Source organism: Leuciscus leuciscus, assembly GCF_965113295.1.
Source record: "Leuciscus leuciscus genome assembly, chromosome: 12".
NCBI classification, from domain to species: domain Eukaryota; kingdom Metazoa; phylum Chordata; class Actinopteri; order Cypriniformes; family Leuciscidae; genus Leuciscus; species Leuciscus leuciscus.
The window spans coordinates 7,982,279-8,004,945 of NC_138736.1; the positions used below are offsets into that span (position 1 = coordinate 7,982,279).

General features: G+C 36.4%; 1 protein-coding gene across 1 annotated transcript in view; it reads right to left on the bottom strand.

Annotated features, from left to right (window-relative positions):
• The window catches only part of dlgap3 (discs, large homolog-associated protein 3), a 173,746-nt gene extending 153,349 nt beyond the window's left edge, over positions 1–20,397 (bottom strand). Inside the window, exon 1 of the mRNA XM_082187043.1 lies at positions 20,292–20,397. The gene's annotated coding sequence lies outside the window, so the exon portion shown is untranslated. The remainder of the gene's footprint in view (positions 1–20,291) is intronic.
• Positions 20,398–22,667: the final 2,270 nt, after the last annotated feature.

The window sequence follows — 22,667 nt, forward strand, 5'->3', positions numbered from 1 at the left end:
AATGGTGAGACTTTAGTTTTTGTAATCAGGCTCCCAAAATGATATAAAAATTTGGATTTAGATTTATTGGCCAATATATTTGTTATTGGCTTTCAAATATAAAAAATTATCGGTTTTGGTTAGCGACCAAAATGTCCATATCGGTGCATTCCTACTGCCTGTTGTTGATTAATACCAGCGGTGACGTTCTACAACATTATCTGTTGACGTTGTACATAGTCATGTCCCCGGAAATTGAGTATTCACTGTCCCAATGTGTAGTGACCCAGGGTCCTTACCAGTGCCCGGATTCGTGCACATGCTATACTGATTCACGAGCTCGGAAGCTAAATTGAGACGCACCCAATGTGTAGTCGCGACACTGGATTATTACGTCTAATGAAGCTGAAGCAGCAGAAATGTGATGTGTGGACCAGGCCGACTAACAGTGACTGGTGGACTCCAACTTTGATGAAGAGATGTGGCTGTCAAACTTCAGATTGGAGCAGGTTTTGATGTTTTACGAGGCGTGAGAAAGGGAAAAAGCAGAGCGGCCAGACTGAAACTGATTTCCAGAGATTAATCAATTGAATAGGATTTTAAACCATGTATAAATGTAGCTTGAAACGGTTTTGTAAAAATCAGATTTCATGTGTTTTTTTGCTGTTCACACCTTCTAAACATCGGATAAGCATAGTATACTAACACAGTCATAAAAGTAAGTTTAAAAGTTGAATTTGACATTACAAAAGCCTTGCTGAAAATATATTTTCTCTAGTAACCGGGATGACATTTTAAAGGGGTGGTTGATTATGATTTCACTTTTCTATCTTTAGTTAGTGTGTAATGCTGCTGTTTGAGCATAAACAACATCTGCAAAGTTACGACGCTCAAATGATGAGTTCAAATCAAAGGGAGATATTTTCTTTTAAAGAATACTTTTTAAGGACAACAACAAACGGCTGGTATGGACTACACGCCATTCCTCCCGGGTTAGTGACATCACGAAACCTAAAATTTACATAAACCCTGTCCCCGGAACACGATTTATAGATTATCAAGACAGAATATGCTAATATAGTAGAAGATAACTACACATAAGCTACAGAAATTCATCAACTAACCATTCAGAAATGTTTTCTGCATGTTGTCACTTCTTCATGAGTCTCTCCATCTTTGTCTGACTTCGGTTTGAACATAAAAGGCTAAAAGTTTTAGAAATTTTCAGTGCATATCTGTGTGAGGTAAGCGAAGCTGCTAAGAATGAGCTGATGTAGCTCCGCCCTCTTTTCCCGGGAGCAGCAGCTCATTTGCATTTAAAGGGACAGACACAAAAACTGTATGTTTTTGCTCACCCTCAAAAATGTACAATTTTAACATGCTATATAAAAATATATGTGGGGTATTTTGAGATAAAACTTCACATACACACTCTGGGGACATCAGAGATTTATTTTACATCTTGTGAAAAGGGCATTATACCACCCCTTTAAGAGTGGCCTCTATACTGAGAAAAATAACAAAACAACAAAAATGAAACAAGAAAAAATATTTAAAAAGAGGAGACTGCAACATATCCCTCAACATTTCGATAATTTTTTAGAGAAAATAAGAATTTTTTTAAAATGGTGTTAAGTCTTGATACTATGTTATGTCAGCTAATGTCTACAATTAAAACTATATAGAAGACTAAAGCCAAAACACTATGTGTTACTTCCTTTTATTTTTCATCAAAATGTAGAAAAAAAGTAAGTTGGAAACATCATTCTATTAATTATAATATGCTGATTTGGTGTGCAAGAAAGATTTCTTATTATTATCATTACAGAAAACGGTTGTGCTGATAAATAATTTTGTGGAAATTGAGTAATTATTTCATGATTTTTTTATTATTAGAAAATTCAAAAGATCTGAAATAGAAATATTTTGTAATATTATAAATGTATCTACTGTCACTTCAATTTAATGCATCTATGTTGAATAAAATTATTCATTTAATTAAAATGCATATCTTACTGACCCCAAACTGAACAGTAATGCATACAGTATATAAGGCACACAAATGGCCCCCATTTTGTACAATGACCGTTTAACTCTCTAGGAAAATCCTACCAGAGTTTCCCTTTTGGCAATTGTTCAATCCTTAGAGAAAAATGATTTGTTAACACCTGTCTTCCTCAGGGTTGCTACTGGTGTCATGCTCTCAGCGTGCGTGTGTGTGTGTGTGTGTGTGTGTGTGTGTGTGTGTGTGTGTGTGTGTGTGTGTGTGTGTGTGTGTGTGTGTGTGTGTGTGTGTGTGTGTGTGTGTGTGTGTGTGTGTGTGTGTGTGTGTGTGTGTGTGTGTGTGTGTGTGTGTGTGTGTGTGTGTGTGTGTGAGTGAGTGAGTCCTGGCTGAATTCTTCTCTGTGTCTCGCTGGACTGGGGTTATGATGGATTAGGATAAAACATTAACATGGCAGCGAGGAAAGAGCAAGAGGGTGAAAAGAATCGTTTCATGCCCTTATTAGCAAGAAGGCCAACCGCTTACCACTTTCATCTGTGAAACACTGACGACATTCACTAAAACATTAAAATAGGATATGGCATGGCAAAGATATTTTTGTGCACATTTTCATTTTGTTTAGATTTTTAACAGTGGTTCAGAGCCAAATCAATATGGAGTGTTTTCCTTTGTTTTCAAGATTGAAGTACTTGATCATACAGTAAGATTTCAACACTCACAGTGAACAATCTCCCACAGATGCAATAAAGATACTCATCCCTTTTATTACAAGACAAACACTGTGCTCTGTACAAAAACCTTATTCTGCTCATGGAAAGTATGCTTAGACAAATTTAAATTGTAAAATAAACTAAGATCAATTTAACAGTATTTTCTAACATTACATGTTGTATTCTGAGTCTTACTATGAATGAAATGCAGTCTAGGTCATTTTCTGAATGCAACAAAGCCCAGTTGTGGCGGGTTACAAGGAGGGAAAAAGAAAAAAGAAATGTCTAAGTCTGCTTTTTCACTGCTTGCCATAAATGCCAAAACTGCATTTCCAATCACAAAAGGGCTGTCTGATGTTTCCAGCATTTATAAATGTAGGTTTTGCATTGAAACATTTTTGCTTGTGTGACTGATTCTCTTGTATATTGAACAGCTGTGAATATACTGTAGAAATCATAATTAATGTTTATTATACAATAGCCACAATGGGGAAAACATAAAGATGACAATTAACACCATACAAACAATTGTACTTAACATTATTAAAGAGTAAACTGAAAGTGAGATCAAAAGCAGAGCAGCAGGGTTGCCAGATCCACCGTTTTCCTGTAGAATTGGGCTATTTTAAAATTGTTGCAGATATTTTTTATTTTTTTTTACCCCATAAGTAAAAGATTTGATATATTGCATAAATTATATTTGACTGAAATGCTTGGAATGGAATATAATATATTCCATAATAAACTGTGTTAGATGTAAAGTTTTGTGAAGGAGGGCCACTGGTAGGGTGCCTTTGAGCTGAGTTTAAGATGGTGCTTTTGCATAACAGTGACTTTAAAATATGTATTTTAGGTATGGGAATGGCATATTTTGCATTTTGAGATTTGGGATTTGGACACTGAGATACTTTTAATTGGCCATTGGGCTTGTTTTGTTACGCAGGCCTGGCAACCCTGCCGAGAAGGTTGATATCAAATGATAATAAAAAAATACTAATTCAACTGCATAATTTATTCATGCCACAATGCATACATGGAACCAAAGTGACTTACAAATGAGTAACTTCACAAGCAATTTATCATACAAAAGTCAACAATATTTGTAGCGCTGCAATGTGCTGTAGTACAGAAGCTAGAGCAGAAGTTAAAATGCAGAAAACAGAGACAAATTATTATTATTTTGTCAGCCAGTAATATATATATATTCATTAAAAAAATGTTTTACTGTGTACAGTGTATATGCAAGAGTGCTTTGAGGTAAACAAGCCACTGATGGACGTCAGCCATGGCGGCACCTGTCAGCCACAGATATGTGTGGGAAGGGGCAGTGGGAAAGGACAGCTAAAGGCATGGCTGGATACCAGCCTTTATTTACCTGTGCTGCTCACACATCCCGTCACACTTCAGCAGTAAGGCTTCAGTAATACAGACTGACACCCATAAGCCCCTCACTCCTGTTGCTGACATCAGTATTCAACCACAGAAATCAGGAGGATAACTAAAGTGTTTTAAGAAACTATTTTATTAAAGGGCCCCTATTATGCTATTTTAAAGTTTCCTAATGTTGTTTTGGAGTCTCCTACAACAGGTTTACATGTATCAAAGGTCAAAAAACTGTTCAGTTTCCTCATAATATACATTTGCACATCACCACATTTTCAGTGATTCTTAAACGACTCGTCAGATTAATCAATCTCTCTAAAGCCCGCCTTTCCGCGAGCTACTCTGCTCTGATTGGCCAGACAGCTCAGTCTGTTGTGATTGGTTTACCACGTACAGCGCACGCATTGCCATAACAACATCAGCTGTCCTGAGGCTTCCTACACCGTAAACTAAAGACAGTAACGAACAATGACGTCGATTTTACCATATCAATCTGAGTGTGAGTCCGATGATGAAACACTGGAAGAACTAGTTATTCAACCCGAACCTCCATCGCAAGGACGACTACTCAGTTTGAGGTACATTATGAGATGTTGCAACTGTAATTCCTCATCATCAGCATTAACAAGTGCATGTCCATCAACAAACCGATTATTTTACTTGTACTAATTTATTTACAGAGTATTCTTGGAATATATTGCAGTGAACACGTGGAAACTGTATCAATAACAGTGCATGTAGGCTAAAAACAATTAATTTCATTGACTCAGAGTCGACTCTTACTTTTGAAAGACAATAACTTTATATACGGTGCACTTTCAGATTTAAAACTTTGCAGGATGTTTTCATTCACTTGAAAGGTCATTTTCAAAAATCCATATATGCAATAGGGGCCGTTTAATGTATGGCCAATGCAATGCTGTCATGTGCTACGCATGCATTGATGTGTTAAATATAAGCATGAGTAAAAATAATAACATTTAGTTTTACTTTACTGTTTTATTTAAATGCTCAAAGGGATAGTTTACCCAAAAATGAAAATTTTGTCATCATTTGCTCACCCTCAATTTTGTTCCAAACCGGTATGAATTTATTTGCTGAAAACAAAAGAAGATACCAAACAGTTCATAGTATGAAAAAAATAAAATAAAATAAATACTATGGAAGTGGTATGGTTACCGACATTCTTCAAAATGTATTTTGTGTGTGTGTGTGTGTGTGTGTGTGTGTTCACAAGAAGAAAGAAATTCATACAGGTTTGGAACAACTTGAGGGTGAGTAAATGATGACAGAATTTTCATTTTTGGATGAACTATCCCTTTAAGGCATTTTACAAAATACATAAGCACAATATACAATATCACAGACAGTGGACCTGTATATGTGCGATTCACTGGTCCAAACAGAATGAGTAAAAGTGAAATGGATGAAATAGAAGCATATAATGGACATATAAATGTAAGCTGGTGTGCACATTTACTACTTAGAGACTACTTATATATAATAATGACAATTAATTAAGTTAATGTTCAGAATTATTAGTATGTTAATATCTAGGCTGTGAGGGAGGATGTTGTTTCCATGGAAACTTACATGTGAATAATAGCAATGTAATTTTGCTCTGGCAATTTGCTTCAGTTACAATTTTTTGCTTAATTACCTGATGCACCATGAAATCTGAAATATGCTCATAATTTGATTAATACATATGCTATATAGCATATTGCTCCCTTTGTTTTGAGTCATGCCATTTTTTGATGTTTTGAATTATATATACATATGTATGTATATGCACACATACTCACTTTTTATATTATATAAATATAATATAGCCTACATACAAACACATACAAACTACATACAAACACATAAGACAAAAATGTTAGCCTATATTTCTAGTAAAAAATGTATGTATAACAAAATTATAGTAAATGCAACTGATTGTTAAAACTAAATAATCAATTAATTAAATTCACTGCCAGCGCAATTGCAGCACCCCTAGTGAAATACATTTTCAATCCCTGGTAAAGAAATGATCAAGTGAACCAGTAAGTATTCATTCAAGTTTTCGTGTATGTATAAGCGTGTGCAGTGCTTGAAGCTGGCGTAGATCTACGCGAACATGCATGGAAAAAATATTCCATTAGGCCGAGTCATGGGGGCAGGGTTCCTGCTTGTGCACTACAGCTAATGTACTGAGTCCCAATGCCCGGGGTGATACAGCTAGTCAATGTAATTCACGGTCACAGAGGAGCATGGGAAAAGGAGGGGTGGTTTCCTGCCTGGTTTCTGCCAGTTGCCTACTTTGATCCGTTCCAAAGCTAACTTTGCCTTCTCGAAACGGGTCTGCTCCCCTGGACCAGCGTCTTGCCATGCTTCATGGAGTCACTCCCCCAGAAGCAGAGTGTACCTGCAGTGCACCACTGCTGGGAGGAAGTGTGCAGGAGCCATGATTGTTGTTGACTGCAGTGGCACAGTTTCCTTAAAGTGCTGTAATACTCAAGGACAGTGGCATTCTGTGAACTTATGAAATGTGCAGCCAAAATCCCCTTATTGTTTTTGTGTTTTTAGTCCACTGTAAAATTTGATTTACATGGGGTCCTAGTTAAAGGCAAATATCATACTATGTATGAATATATTTTGACATATTTTATTTATAATGATGATATTTATGATAATGATATTTATCTTTATTTATAATGAATGAAGTAAAAAAAAATATATATATATATATTTTGTGTTTATATTAAAGCTACATTATGTATTTATTTATTTTTCGCCTCTAGCAGTCACTAACCTCTTACAAAGGCATAGGTTGATGACGCAGTGATAAGCAGAATGATGGGACTTGCTGTCATGCTGATGGATCTAATAATGAGTGAATACATTGATGTTTTTAACATGACTGTGGTATGAAGCAGGGTGCGATTGCTAAGAGATAGATATCACCGCCACACGCGAGTCCCACGGATATAAAGGAATACGGACATTTAATTCTACCGAAATACACGCAAGTGCTGAATTACTATATACACAGATCAGTTTATTAGATGAATTAAACTGTTTCATTTGGTCTAACGATACACTAAACAGCATTTGAGTGTGTTGAAAGTTATAATGTTATTCTATATGTTCGTTTGTTTGCTATATGAGACTAGCAGTACGCTAGATCAACATTAGAATGACATACAGATCATATTCTAACATTTCATCATGTTGAGCAATATAACGTTGATTAGTTTTATGTACATTTTCTCACCTGTCTAATAAAGTACATGGAAGAGTGGCGTCCCTGTCCCTGATATTGATCCTCGTTTTAATTCTCCTTTTGTCTCAAAGTCTGCTTGCCATGGTCCAAAATGTTTGAAAGAAACAACAACAGCATGAGCGTGCCACTAGACATAACGCAGTTGTCCACGTCTGTCGCCATAGTTACTATGGCAGTACAAGCGGAAACCAGGGATAACGCGGATATTACGTAATGGACAGGCGACAAGTGAACAGGGACGGGCACTTTTTAAAATTTACAAATTCTTGGAAACATTTAGGATAATTAGTACACAATTGAAAGAAATATATAACACTGTGCAAGTGTTTTTTGAAAATGTTGATACAAAATTCTTACATATTGTACCTTTAACATCATTAATAATCTAATGTTACACTTTATTTCGATAACTTTAGACATTCTACCAATACCAAATGAAGTTTGGTATAGAAGTTTAGAATACTACAACAACTATAACAAGTAACTTTGCAACTATACACTACGCTTTGTAGGTACAAGTCAAATACCTCTCATTAATTTGCAACTACGTGTCAACTAACTCATATTAGAGTTAGAGTCACACACGCACACACACACACACACACACACACACACACACACACACACACACACACACACACACACACACACACACACACACACACACACACACACACACACACTCAAAAGGTTAAAATAACGCTTTTCTATTTTAATACATATAAAAACGTTATTTATTCCTGTGATGGCAAAGCTAAATTTTCAGCATCATTACTCCAGTCTTCAGTGTCACATGAAATGATCCTTCAGAAATCATTCTAATATGCTGATTTGTTAGTTTATTTATTTTTTCTCATCTCCTTTGACAAACAATTATCTGCTCCAGGGTTTTCATTTGGTACTCACCCCTGCAGTTTCTGTTGGAACAAAATCTCAGTAAAAACTGTCCTTGCTTTTAAAAGGACTGTAAAAGCTTTGCTCTGAGACATACATGAAGGTCACGGCAGCAGACTTTCGACCTAGTTCTGCAGGTGTAACTGCTGCTCCCTTAAACACATCACTTAACCTGCCTTAGCCCCTTTAAAAATAGAAATAAAAAATAAAGTGGCCGTTCTCATAGGCTAAAGTGAATGCGATCGAAAGACTACTTCAGGTCAGATTTGATGTGTCAGAATCAGGTCATTCAGTTTTTAAATTTAGACCTATATTTTAAACCGCAACTTTTGAAGTGTTTTGTACAATCAAAATGAACACTTATCTTATGTAGGCTTGTTGTTGTTATATAACTTTGAACTCATTAAAGTACAGTTTGTCCCTAATAGAAGCAGAGTGCTAAAACATGACACATTTCACATTACCTTTAAGCTTGGGAATAGGGTATGTTCAAGATAATGAGTGTTTCAGTGTTTAAGGGAGCCAATTTCCAACCTTAAATTGAAAATATATATCTCACAATGTGACTTTTTTTCTGTGTGTTCCTGTGTGTTTTTGGATTTATGTATTTTATAGTCTGAAGTGATTGTACAGCACTTTGGTCAGCAGTGGCTGTTTTAAATGTGCTCTAAAAATAAAAGTGCCTTGCCTTGCCTTTCTCATAATTGTCAATTTGTTTTCATAATTGTGTATTTTTATTTTAAAGGGGATCTATTTTAAAAAATGTCAAAGTTTTGATTTTGTTTTTGGGGTCTACAAGAATAGGTTTTCATGTTTGAATGTTCAAATACACATTATTTTTCCACATATTTTACATTATTGCAGCACCTCTCTTCCCAGGCTGTCAGTAACACTCTGTTTAGTTCCGAAGCGCAATGTGCTCTGTTTGGTCAGCTGGATCAGTGTGTTGTGATTGGTCAATCGCTTCGAGCATGTTTCAGAAATGTCAAGCCTCTTACCATAACCGCGAGTTTCAACACACCCTTAATGCAACTCAACCAGGCCTTGCAACCTTTATTTTGCATATGCCTTATAGGCGAGAGTTATTGTGACGTGTAAGTTCCCAGAAGAAGACTCAAGACTAATCGAGGCGTTTCAGGGAATTCAAACACAGTGTGCACTGATATAGAGAATAACTCCCATTGGAGTGACTTTGCAGACCTTTTTCATGCTCAAACAACAACATTACACACTAAAGAAAGTTGAAAATGTAAAAAAGCATAATAGGACCCCTTTAAACATTCTCTCGCAGGAAGAAACAGGCACCCATAAGTATGTGTGAGTGAAGGGGGAAAATGAATAAAGCTGACAAGAGTCAGTAACAGCGTTCTTCGGTGTCTAAAGCATTCGTATGGAACAACAACAGCAACAATACCCACCAGAGAATGTCACAAATGTGAAGGACACGGATCCCTTGCAATCATGTTGAGTGTGAGACTGTGAGGAAGAATGTGTGTGATTATAAGATGGGGAGATCATCACAACTGAGTGCTCATCAGAACTGTTCCAGTTAGATCACTTGAAATCACAGACTGTACTGGTGTTCAGTTGCCGAACGACCACTCCTGTGTAAAGCTGTCCCACTGTGACTCAGCATCTATCCTAATCAAACAGCAATCAAACACACACTCACATACGCACACTCCTAATATCCCTCTCATCACTCTCACTCTTAACTGCTTGATAGAAAAGCCCAACAGCGAACAAAACAACAAGAAAGTAGCCCCAGGGGCCCTTTCTTAAAAAGTCTGGCAGGCACAGATAGAAAAGCAAAGCAAACCTTCTATCAGTTTTTGCTTCTCCGTCTGAACTAGGAAAACAGCTTTGAGTGGTTGGATGGGCTCCATGAATCTTGTTTTTTACCAATTCAGAAGAACCAACGAACTGGCAAACTTTCCCCTCTCTTTCTGTTTCCAGAGCACACACCTTATCTTCCTTATTTGCCTTCTTGACAGGTTGAATTAGCTTCTGTGTGCAACCTTCCTGAAGGTGAGGTCCCATTAGTTCCATCATTGGCTATTCATGTAGGACCTCAGCTTCAATCAGCTGGCTGGTAAACAGAGCTGCCGCAACCCATATTGGGATTGACAGGCCCCTTGCCCCAGGGAGAAGGTCACGGTGGTTTTCAGGTTATTGTGTTTTCAGACCACACGGCTCTGGGTGCTGCTTACTAATGGGGGCGTCTTTTTATATGACCTCAGCATTCTCAGCAGCGCCGAGGCTGGAGGTAATAAACATAATCTTGGTTATGGTATACATCTGTCTCAGTGCTGCTGTACTAATGCATACTTCCCTGTTCACTCTTAAAAACAAAGGTTTCAAAAAGGGGTTTTCAAAGCAATGCCGTTGAAAGAACCATTGTGGGTTCTCCAAAGAAACGTTCAGTGAACAGCTCTTAAAATAAAGATTTTTTTTTAATGTAAAGAACATTTTTAATAATCTAAAGAACATTTATCCACTATGAAGAACCTTTAAAGCAATGAAAAGGTTTCCAGGTTTTTCATGAAACCATCAATACCGATAAAGATTATAAGGTGTAAATGAGAGGGTTGAGTAAGTGTTGTTTATCCAAGCATTAAAATCAGTCCAACAACGAGCAAAACAGGTAGACTTGAGTCTTATACTAAACTTCACTCAGAAGTAGAAAGAATGGCTGCTATCTGACTGCATTCATCTCTCTAGTTTAATGGTAGGTTCAACATCTTGACAACTGCCATATTGAAGAGAGAAAAAAAAAAATGAAAACTGTCCCCAGCTTTGTCCGTTAAGATGCCTGGCAGCTAAAGTGTCTGAAGCAGGAGTAAATTGTGAAAAATCACATCCCTGACAGGTTGCTGAAAGGAAAGTCTTGTTGGCTGTTCTGGATAAATGTGGTGACATTTAATTTCTGGTTTCAAAGCTTCATAGTCCCGAAGTCTTAGTCTCAGAGTACATAAAAAAAGGTTATGTGATGCTAAATCTAGTGTGGGGACTATGCTGGGGCAGAGAGTGCAATTCAGAAACAAGCAAAGCAAACAAAAGTTTGCTTTTATCAAAATTGTATACAAAAATATTATTAAAAAGTTATAGAATATACATATACATGTATGTCAAGTCAATCACAAAAGAAGTGCTCCAAACCACTAGGGGCACAATAGAGTTATCTTCGTGTTCTTGATCTGTTACATACGACTTTCCTTACAACTTTCCTTACTATTTATAAATGCTAACTAGATGTGTTCACTACCTGTCAAGCGATGTGTGTTTATGATGACATACAATAAAGAAAACGGTTTGTATTTTCAAATCTGCTATCGCATGTCATTATATTTATTGAGTTGGCTCATGCGTTTTATTTTTTCATGCTTCAGAAATGTGACGTAATTTCTAGTAAGGGAGCATAGTGAGCATTGATGTTCACTGGTTTTCGGGGTGCATTGTGGGATTTTTTAGGGAGTGAATGTTCCAGTGCACTGGAAGGATTTTTCAATTGAGACAGCCCTTAAAATGGCCGACTCCCTAATCAGTGCCCTGAATACTAAACACGCACCCGTACTCTCTGACTAGGTACTTATTTAATTACTTTGCGACCCCTAAAATAGTATAAATGTGTGTAGCATGATTGTAATCGGGACATACCACATTTGCCATGTTGTCACTGTAATGTGAGTTACCAGTGTCAGTTGTGTTAATTGACTGCCATTCACAAATCCAATCCAGTGGCCTCATGTGATAGTAAAGTGTCCACTGTATGTGCACTTCAGAATCACAGGAGAACTAGTAGGTCATTTTGCCTACTTTTTTTTTTTTTTTTGGAGTAATGTGAATTCAGACATATCACTCTTGTTACATACTGTTTTTCGCCTACTATATCTAGGGAAGTATGTGGTTCCGTGTGCCGCCTATATGTTGCTAAATTCACTGTGAAGATTATTATGGGCAGAAGAAAACAATGCAGAATTATTATCAAACCAAACAAAAGTTTGAATTTGACAACATTAAAACGTACCTTATAACAATTCTTACAGACTGAAAACAGCATCAGAAGAATATTGTTAAAAAATGCTACATTTGATTTCACTCTCAAAAAAAGTTATCCAGTACATTAGGGGCATGCGGCACAACAGGGGTATTATGAACCTAAGATGAAAAATATGGATCTAAAGCATTTTTTAAACAAGGCAAATGTATAACAGAAGTTTATAAACTGATTAAAATGTGTTCTACTATTCTTGTTTTATGTGTTGAGTGTAGAGATCAGAGCAGGGGAGGATGACAGGCTGAACAAACCAGGAAGGCAGACTCTGTCATTAGGATGGACCTAGACTGGAGGTGGTGGGCGAGTGCAGAATGATGTCCAAATTAATTTGACCATCATGGACAACAACTCCATGACAAGCCTGTCGGAAGAAACAGCAGTGCAACATGGAGCACAACAGAATGTTGTTTGAGTCTACTACCAAAAGAAATGTATGAAAAAATCTGTCCAATGCAATGTGTAGCGTATTAACACTTCACCTTATTTGTTGTGTTAATTTGAGTACTGTATAATCTCTCTTAAAAATATTGTAGACATTGTTGTGGTACCACAACACACCAGAAAGCTCAGATAAACAAATTACAATTTGTTTTGGGAATTATGTCCTTCAGAGTAAAATTACAATATCATATTTTTGCCACAGCTGTTGAGTAAAATCACACCAGCATACATTCAGACAAGTGTCAACTACATAATGAAGGCAGAAACATGTCAGTTCATGGTAAGTTGTTACAATATTGTACATGAATATGCAAATAAGTCCCAGCCTCCACTCAATCACACTTCCTCGGACTACCTGATCCACTCGGTCAACTGAACGCTACACAATGGCAGGGGGAAATATTGGTTAAATTCAGACATATATATGTTTGGACCAGAAACTGATTCAGAAGAGGAAGAGTGAATTATTCAGGGTCGTCTACAAGTCCACGTATCAGACGTTTTATGTGTAGCTCTCTACAACGTCGCACACATAACGGTAATTGATATGACTAGCCTTTTGCTTGACTACGTTATCAAACAGCTAATAATGTGTTGCTAATGTTACACAAACCATGTTCCTGTTTACCATCTTCAGACAGCTGCCTCCTAAAAACCCGCATCCTTTGAAACGCTTTGAACATCACAGAAAGTCAGTGGAGAAAAGCCCACATTGGATTGGTTTCATGTTTGTTACTGTTTCAAACAATTTGCACATGGTTTGTCTTAAGTTTGTCTTATTTTTCACCAAGGTCTTTAAAAATATTAATAAATAGTAAATACTATAATACTATATAATACTAAAATAACACAAGCCCCAACATTCAAATAAATGATCAATAAAATTTTTGACTTATTCATGTGCCTCAATAAATACTGATTTTAAAACATAAATCTACGCTGAGAAATAATCAGTGGAGTAAAAAGTGACAATTAGTTGCAGTGTGTTTTTGTGAATAAAAACAGAGACCTTAAGGAATATAAAGGAGATAATATATTCCAGCGCCGCAATCCACTAGCCTTCATACTGCATTCACTTATTAAATGGCCTAGTGTCTGTTTAAAACCTCGTCTCCATGTCTCCACGCGACTGGCAGTAACTGGCAGTATTAATTACCAAGGAGCTTTCATTGGTGTATGAGGCACAGCATGCTTAGGGCAACTAAAGAGTGATCAACTCCTTTATTAACAACACATCTCTTCACCTGAAGAACCAGCTAGGAAAACAAAGACATAAAAAACAAAAAACACCATTTTCATAGCATCTACCAAAATGGATGATCTCCTAGTCTTCCATGACATCCATATAGCAAACCTGAGAGTTGGCGTATGTCACCAGTGATGCCACACAACCATTTCTTGAGGTTCTAGTGAATAATTCATCAGCCAACAACCTTTAGGCCGCCATTATCTATTTAAATCCGAGTGCAAACTCATCCCAAAGCCTGCATGTGGTGCTGTCATGGCCTGGTTAGAAAACACGGAGGGAGGCCAAGGGAGAAGACCGGAAATTAAATGTTGAGCTAGACTGCAGCAGGGCCATCTTGGGTCTGCTCCTTTCTATCATTTTCCCCATCTCTCCTTGTGCCCGCTCTCCCTGCTCTCCTCAATCATTCATTTATTCATCTACTTCAACATGTCATTCCTTCATCCTGAGTCATTGAGGCAATCTTTCTCTTTCTCAATCCATCCTTTTCAAATCCACTCTTGTGTTTCATCTCAAGCTAACCTACCTTTGTTTCCACTTCCCTTTCTTTCTCTGATCTTTCCAATCATCCCTGTAAACATCTGGTGAAGAACCTCCATTAAGCTTTAGACCACAAGCTTGAGAAAATGCTCATTGTAAGGGGTTCAAAAGTCTGAGACTACATTGACGTTCTGGGATATTTTTTTAATTAAATATGGAAATGATCGTTTTAAAAAAAAGTCCACACTGAAAGCAAAAAAGTCACAATCACAACAAATTTGGTGTTTAATATACAGTTATGCAGAGCAGGATTTCGGACCAATGAGATTTCACTGTGGACGGGGCTATTTTTTTTTTTTTTTTCTGTTTATGAAAAGTGTGGTTCTGCCACATGTACATTTACTTATATTTGCACAGATTCAAATATTGACACCATCTAAAATGTAAACCATTTACTTACGAATGGCTTAACTGATGTATAAATTTGTATTTTTTTCAAATCCACATTTAATCTATGAATCGTGCATATATATATATATATATATATATATATATATATATATATATATATATATATATGCACGATTCATAGATTAAATGTGGATTTGGAAAAAAACATCAAATCTTTCACGTTTCATATCTGTATATATGATTTAAAGTTTCATAAATATCTTATGCTTCTAAAGCTGTAAATACACTGCTTATATTTAGAAGCTTTCGGTACGTCCATATTGTACATTTCAGCATCTACCCAAACATACCATAAAGTGATTTTTTTTATGTACCTGCAAATGTTACATACCAATACCTACGTTTAAACAATGAGACTAAATTAGACAAATATAAAACTGGGAATCAACAGAAAATCATTTTGCTTTTCATGGTTGGATAGGACAAAATCATGGAAAAGATATCTTTTATTTATCATTTTGCATCTGGTTATATATTCATGTATAACATTTTTTAATGCATATCATATTATACATTAATCTAAAATGCAACCATCTTCACTAGTTGTCTCAGACTTTTGAACCCCCACTGTATATTAAACAGACGCCAAAGAGCCCTTTGGGACAGTAATAATCATATTTCTGAGCTGCAGTCTGAGATGCAAGTGAAAAAAAGGTTCAGACCATAAGTGCAGGGCAGATCTCATAATAACAACATAATTAGAGCGATGAGCATATCATCTCATAAGTCTATTGATCCATGATTAAAACCATTTATAAAATCCAGACCCTTTGCAGAGCAAACAGAGAGAAGGTATACAAGCCCCACACATGCATGCACACAAATGAACATAATCAACCTCCATAATTCAGTGAATGCAAATTTGTTAATATGTTTAGAGTATGCAAAGCTTGTGCAACAGCAACAACAATCATGCACAGCCATGTTTCACTATATTTCCCCACCCTTCTACACTCTCCGCACTCGTTCTCCATTCACTTTGCTCTTCAGTCTTCCTCTGATGTGTGTGCTTCTCTGCACTGTGCTTCAGGAGCACTGCAGTGCTCAGTTAGACCAGCTAAAGGCTGCCAGGTTTGCTCATAAGCGTCCGCTGCTTAGCTGGGTCCAGGGTCAGTGGGGCGAAAAGAGTCGATGCAGAACCAGATCACAGAGAATAGCAAAATACATGGACAAAAATGTAATTTGTTTTATCCATGCAGATTTTGTACCAATTATCCACCATGTCTTTAAGCTTCTAGCCTTCTGTTGATGTACCCTGATGTATTGAACTCGTTTGATGCTTACTTAAAATCGGGATCTTTCCACATATTACATCATTTTTATTTATTTAATTTTTTTCTCTAGCGGATCATATGTGCTTCGATTTTTCCTTTTTTTTTTTTATAGACAAATACGTTTTGAAGACTACATGGTTATGCACGATCATTTCTATTATGGATTATCAATTCACCTAATCAGGATCTTTTATTTTTAACATACTCGGGAGCTTAGTTTAAAAGTCTTGGTAATTTCTTTGGAGGAATCTTTTCCTGATTGATCCTTACAACAAACCATCAACGTGATTATTATAATAATTACTTACCACTCAAACAATGCCTGCCAACTCCTCATGTGTCTATGAATGGCACTTAGTCATTGGCAAAGCTGATCAGAGCCATTCCCACCACCCAGAATAACAAGTCTTAATCATACAGAAAAGCAACCGCATCATCCGGCAAAATGGCAGCACCATTCCTGCAGATGTTAACACCCTCTAACTGTTAACATTAGATCCAAAACTTGATGAACATACAATATATTGGAAACATTACTATTTTTAATGTTTTTGAAAGAAGTATCTTATGCTCATCAAGCCTGCATTTGATTGATCAAAAATACAGAACAAATTTAATATTGGAAATATTATTACAATTTTAAATAAAAGTTATGTAAAATAATAATATGCTGATTTATTATCAATGTTGGAAACAGTTGAGCAGTTTAGTATATTTTTCTATAACCTGTAATACTTTTTTTCGGGATTCTATGATGAATAAAAAGTTTTAAAAAGATCAGATTTTTTTAATATATATATGTATAGAAATATTTGTAACAATGTGCAATGCCGTTCAAAAGTTTGAGGTCAGTATTTTTTTATATATTTATTTTATTTATATTTGAAAGAAATGTATACTTTTATTCAGCAAGGATGTGTTTATTAATACATTTTATCTTGATAAAGATCAATTTAAATTTAAGTTAAATTGATGTGTTAAATTGACAATAAAGACTTATACAACAACAGTAGTATTTGTATTATAATATACTATAATATAATATACTATAATAAAATATAATATAATATAATATAATATAATATAATATATTATAATATAATATAATATAATATAATATAATATAATATAATATAATATAATATAATATAATTAACATACTAGTTCTTGAGAAGTACTGAACATATAACCATTATATAAGCCAAAGAAAATGCTCTGAACATATACTTTCCTTTCTATATTCAGGAATGGCTCATAAAGCACTCAGATAGTAAACTCCTTTCATGATAAGCAAAATGTCCTTTTTATTATTGGATGCTCAATGTGGTTTATTGTGTGTCAGACAGAAAGGGGTTTTATGCGGCACATTAAGTAAAGATCACACTTTAAACAATTTTGAAAAGAAAGTGCATAAAATGGACCTACCCAAAAACTCTCATCAGATGTTTTATGCACCATTTACACATGGTGGAGAGAAGGTGCACATTTTTCTCTTTTCAATTAACAGTTTGAAAACACAAACACTTGCATGAAATTGAACATTTACGCCCGATCCGCTTTTCGAATGATTCATTCTGCTCGTATATGAGTCCCAACGTGTAAATCCACGTCCTCGTCGGAGAGAAGCTTCCTAATCAGTGTGTCTGGATACGGCTACAGCGCTGAGTGCTTGAGTTAAATCAAGAGGAATCAGGAACTAAAGGAGGAATCTCAGAGGGGATAAGTACTCTCTGAATCCGAGTACAGATGGGGTCTTGCATGAATGTGTGTGAAAAAGCTGAAGGAACTGGTCTGTGCCTTGAGAGCATGAGGGAATGTCTGTTTAGATACTACAAACTTCACAGTGGTGGTCAAAATAAAAATGGACATGCTGAGAGCCTGCAGTGTAATTCCCCAAAGGCTTCTTTTATAAATAGGCAGGGCAGTAGTGTTAAGGCAATGGTCTATTATGGAGGGAGGAAAAGTCCACTAGCAAAGCCATTTGCTTGCTCCGCACCAGTCTCAAATCTAAACCTTTTTGCTCTAATTGGGACCTATTACGCTCAAAGTCTTGATTTTGTTTTTGAGGTCTCCTAGAATAGGTTTTCATGTTTGAATGTTTAAAAACACCGTATTTTTCACGTTTTACATAATTGCAGCACCTCTCTTCGCAGTCTGTCAGTAACGCTCTGTTTAGTTCCTGTCTCAATGAATGAAGCCCCTCCTCCTGAAAAGCGCGCTCTAATCTGATTGGTTGGCTGGACCCATGTGTTGTGATTAGTCAACCGCTCTGAGCGCGTTTCAGAAATGTCACGCCCCTTACCATAACCTTCAGTTTCAATACGCTACTAACGCAACTCAACCAGGCCTTGTCCCTTTTTTTTGCAAATGCCTTTGGCGGTAATTACTGCATTTAAATTAGGAATATTTTGACTTGTATGTTCCAGGAATAAAACTCAAGATTACAATCGAGGCGTTTCAGGGAGTTCAGAAACAGTGATGATATAGAGATTAACTCCTTTTGGAGTGACTTTGTGCTTTGTTTCATGCTCAAACAGCAACATTACACACTAAAGAAAGTTGAAAATGTAAACAAGCATAATAGGACCCCTTTAATTAGCATGTATAAATTGGAAAACAGAAGGATTCCAAAGTAACGCCAGTGATGCCGAAATGCACCAGACATTAACTTTAAATAAAACACATAATCATGAACAAATAAACAGACTTAATTATCTCAGTCTTTTTGTGACAATGAGATGAATTAAACGGATTTGGAGGATATAAATAACCATAGCCTTTATCTTGGCATAATTAGCTCTGATCCCTTTTTTTCCTTCCCAACAATTAGGTATATCTTGTCTTTCCCCCCAAGCACAAGCCTTTGTGGCGCCGGAGTGAAATGAATAAAACACAGCGGTTCACGTGTCATTTTTCTAAATAAGGGCGAAATATAATTGAGTCAATGAGCAGTTAGTTAACCTACTTATTCAATTTGCCTCTGCTCAAGCTGCACATGTAGAAACTACACAGCACACTGGCAAGCCAGTAACATCAAGACATCAAACAACAGCAAGATCAATACAAATGGTCTTGTGACATGTTTATCATCTTTTTCCCCACTTCTCAGCGTTACATTTTATGTACCAGTGATATGGAAAATAGGCTGGCGATAGCTGAGTCACATTGAGAAGAATCTAGCCAATATTTTTTAACACTAAATGCATAGTGAACATTTGTAACACATGCCTTGAAGACCCTGAAAAACACACCATCATCACAGAAGCCTTTTTCGGATCCTTTATCAAGTGAGTTCATTAACTCTCCACTTGCACGGCCCATGGCAGTGATCTTTCATGCAATAAACTGGGCAAGGAGACATATTTGAATCAATATCTGCTCCCAGAATCTGCTCCCATGATGTTTGTCCAGGTCACATAAGCATACAGCCTTTTTATGATGAAACCACAACCCTATAGCTCTAAAGTCTTTTCATATGATGTGCTTTGTCAGTATAGTTCAATCTGTGGAACTCTAACATCCATCTCGGCCCGCAATCCGGTTCAACTGTTAGTGTGATGCCACTTAGCGCATCCTTGTCCAGAACATCCTTTCACAGTCTGCAATCAATTATTCATTAACTTAAGTTGCTCCAAGGTTCAGAGGTCCCCTATCAGCCCTCAAAGTGCTCTGATTCGAAACGCGTCTGCGTGACCAGTGCTCCGTGACAAAACTTCCAAGTGCTGTTAAGTTGCACAGCTGGAAGGGTCTGTTTCATTTAAACCCCTGTGAAATGAAGCCGGGTGGACCGGTTCATTCAGTACAGGTCCTCAAGATGACCTAGTCATCTTAAAAAATTTAAACATTGGTAGGGTATATTATCATGCAGGAACAACCATGCTTCCAAACATGGGCAATATCCTTTGAGGCATAACCCCTAACATCAAAGGCATGCTTATAATGTGGGTAGATCAGCCTACTGTGATAGCTTCCAAGCCATATTTGCATCCATATTATATCCAGCTTTTAACTTGCAGGGAGGGAAAAAAAACAATAAAACCACGCTATTCATGCAATGCATTAAAGACGCACCCGCATTCTGCTTACCTTGCGTTTAAGTTAGCAGGTCAGACTCGCATTCCCGTACTGAAAATATTCAATATTCCTCCGGGCAGAGGGTTCGGTGCGCGTGCGGACGGTCCGTTACTCGCCGCTGTTTGAGATCCTGACAGCAGCTCTCAGGATTCCCTCTGTCCCAGCCACGCGTTTCCATTGGTCCGCGGATCTCCCCGCAGCACCTCACCGGGAGGAGGGGCAGAGAGATGCGCTCTTGCACGCGGCAACATGGAAATACATCCGAAGAACGAATCTGCTTCTGCATGAATGAATATACAGGTATGTTACAGTGGTTTAGGAGTTGTAAAATTAAAGAATAAATTGCAATGCGATGACATGCTGATACGGGATCTGAAACGAATCTACAGTGCTTTGAGACAAAGGAGCACTGATGCTACTTTTTCCCCTAATAGTGTGTTGGGGATTAAACAGAAACGAAATGACCAGAATGGATGCCAGTCACTTTTCTGAAAAGTGCATTATAGTTACGGATACAGCTTCTGTAATATCTTCTGTAATAGCCTACGTCAGAGGGATATATTAAACGATCTAAAGGAGAAGGAAAAGGATTAATAAAGTAATTGTCATCAGAACATGAGGGTTATAAAAAAATAGTCGGTAGTCAGTAGATTAAAATGATACTCGCATGTGGTGACGTATCCACAGTGTAAATGGCAGGGTTATAAGACTGACTTACAGTTGTGTAAAATACAATGCATATAATGCAATTTTCTGTGGAATCGATTATAGCCTATTTTATCTGTCATTAATGACAGATAGCCAGACAGATAGATGGATAGATGGATGGATGGATATAGATTAACTGTAATGTTGACATATGGCAGGCTAATTATTGTTCTTCTACTCAATGCTGCTGCATCACAATCATTTTCTGGTCTTTACACTATACAGTTGTCATTATAATGTAATAAACTGTAGAACTATTACAGTAAAAAAAGGAATATATACAACCTAAAATGTTTTGCAGTGGGCATTACAAGTAGTAATAACACCAAAAAAAGAGAAAACACTCATTTTAATGTCAACACTTTAAACAATTATACAAATTGATTGTTTTTTCATTATCCTAGTCATTCATTAAAACACAGAAAACTAATCACTGGACCTATTTTTATTTTATTTTTTCAGTCTTGTGGTTCCATAGTGTTGTCACTAAAACATTGTCACCATCCATTTAATATTCGGAAAAAAAAGAAAAGATTATCACACTTTTTTTCTTTCTTTTAAAAAAAAATCTGGCTCAGACACCGTGTTGGCAGCCATGAGTGTTATTTTCACAGCCTCCGGTGGCAACTCAGACTCTGTGCAAATGAATGCAGTGTAACTTTGCAGACTTTGCAGACACATTAGCAAGCAGGCCTACAGGAATATGACTTCAAAACCTGCATAAAAAACACGCATGCCTCTCCAAATCAAAGTCTTAAGTAATAAACAGCTACATATCCATGGAAACAATCACACAAAGGAGGACACTAGAATTCCTGTTTCTGGAGCATGAGATGTTAATTATGTTCAGCACCTTGGTCAGCGACCACACAAACGATTACAAAGAACTGCTGCATCTCAGATCATCTTGAGCAACCTCATCTTTACACAGCAAGATCCATTGACGTACACAGATAAAACACTGCAAATCTGACAGCCAGCAGTGATGTCATTGTAATATTTGCATACTACATAGTGATTGGTATATTAAACATTCAGATGACATGGATCTTTGAGAGTCTCTCTCTGTCTCTCTCGCTCGCTCGCTCCATACTTTTTTCTGGATTTTATGATGAATATAAAGTTCAAGAGAAAAACATTTGAATTTTGTTGTAACAATGTTAAAGTCTTCACTGTCACTATTTAATATGCATCCTTGCTGAATAAAATTATTTATTTCTTTAAAAAAACTTACAGAAAAAAAAGAAAAAAAAAACTTTGTGTGTGTATTTTTTATAATATTATATTTTATAATATTATATTTACAAATACAGAGCCTGGTGTGACTAGACCCAAATGCACTTGAGTGCACTATAACAATAATAATAAAAAATATTATATTATATTATATTATATTATATTATATTATATTATATTATATTATATTATAATACATTTTCGAGTACCCATATATCCACTACACAGAATCTCAACATAATTCCACTGGACCGGTTAAAATATACTCTGATAAATACTTTCATTTATACATTTACAAGAACCTTGCAAAAAAATATTGTATCATTGTAAAAACTTAATTAAGCACGCTTCCCATATGAATCTCTGATGCAAGTTTCAGCAATAGTGCTGAAAGCAGTGCCGCCTCGATATATTTTGCATCATTCATTCTGTACAGATTCAATT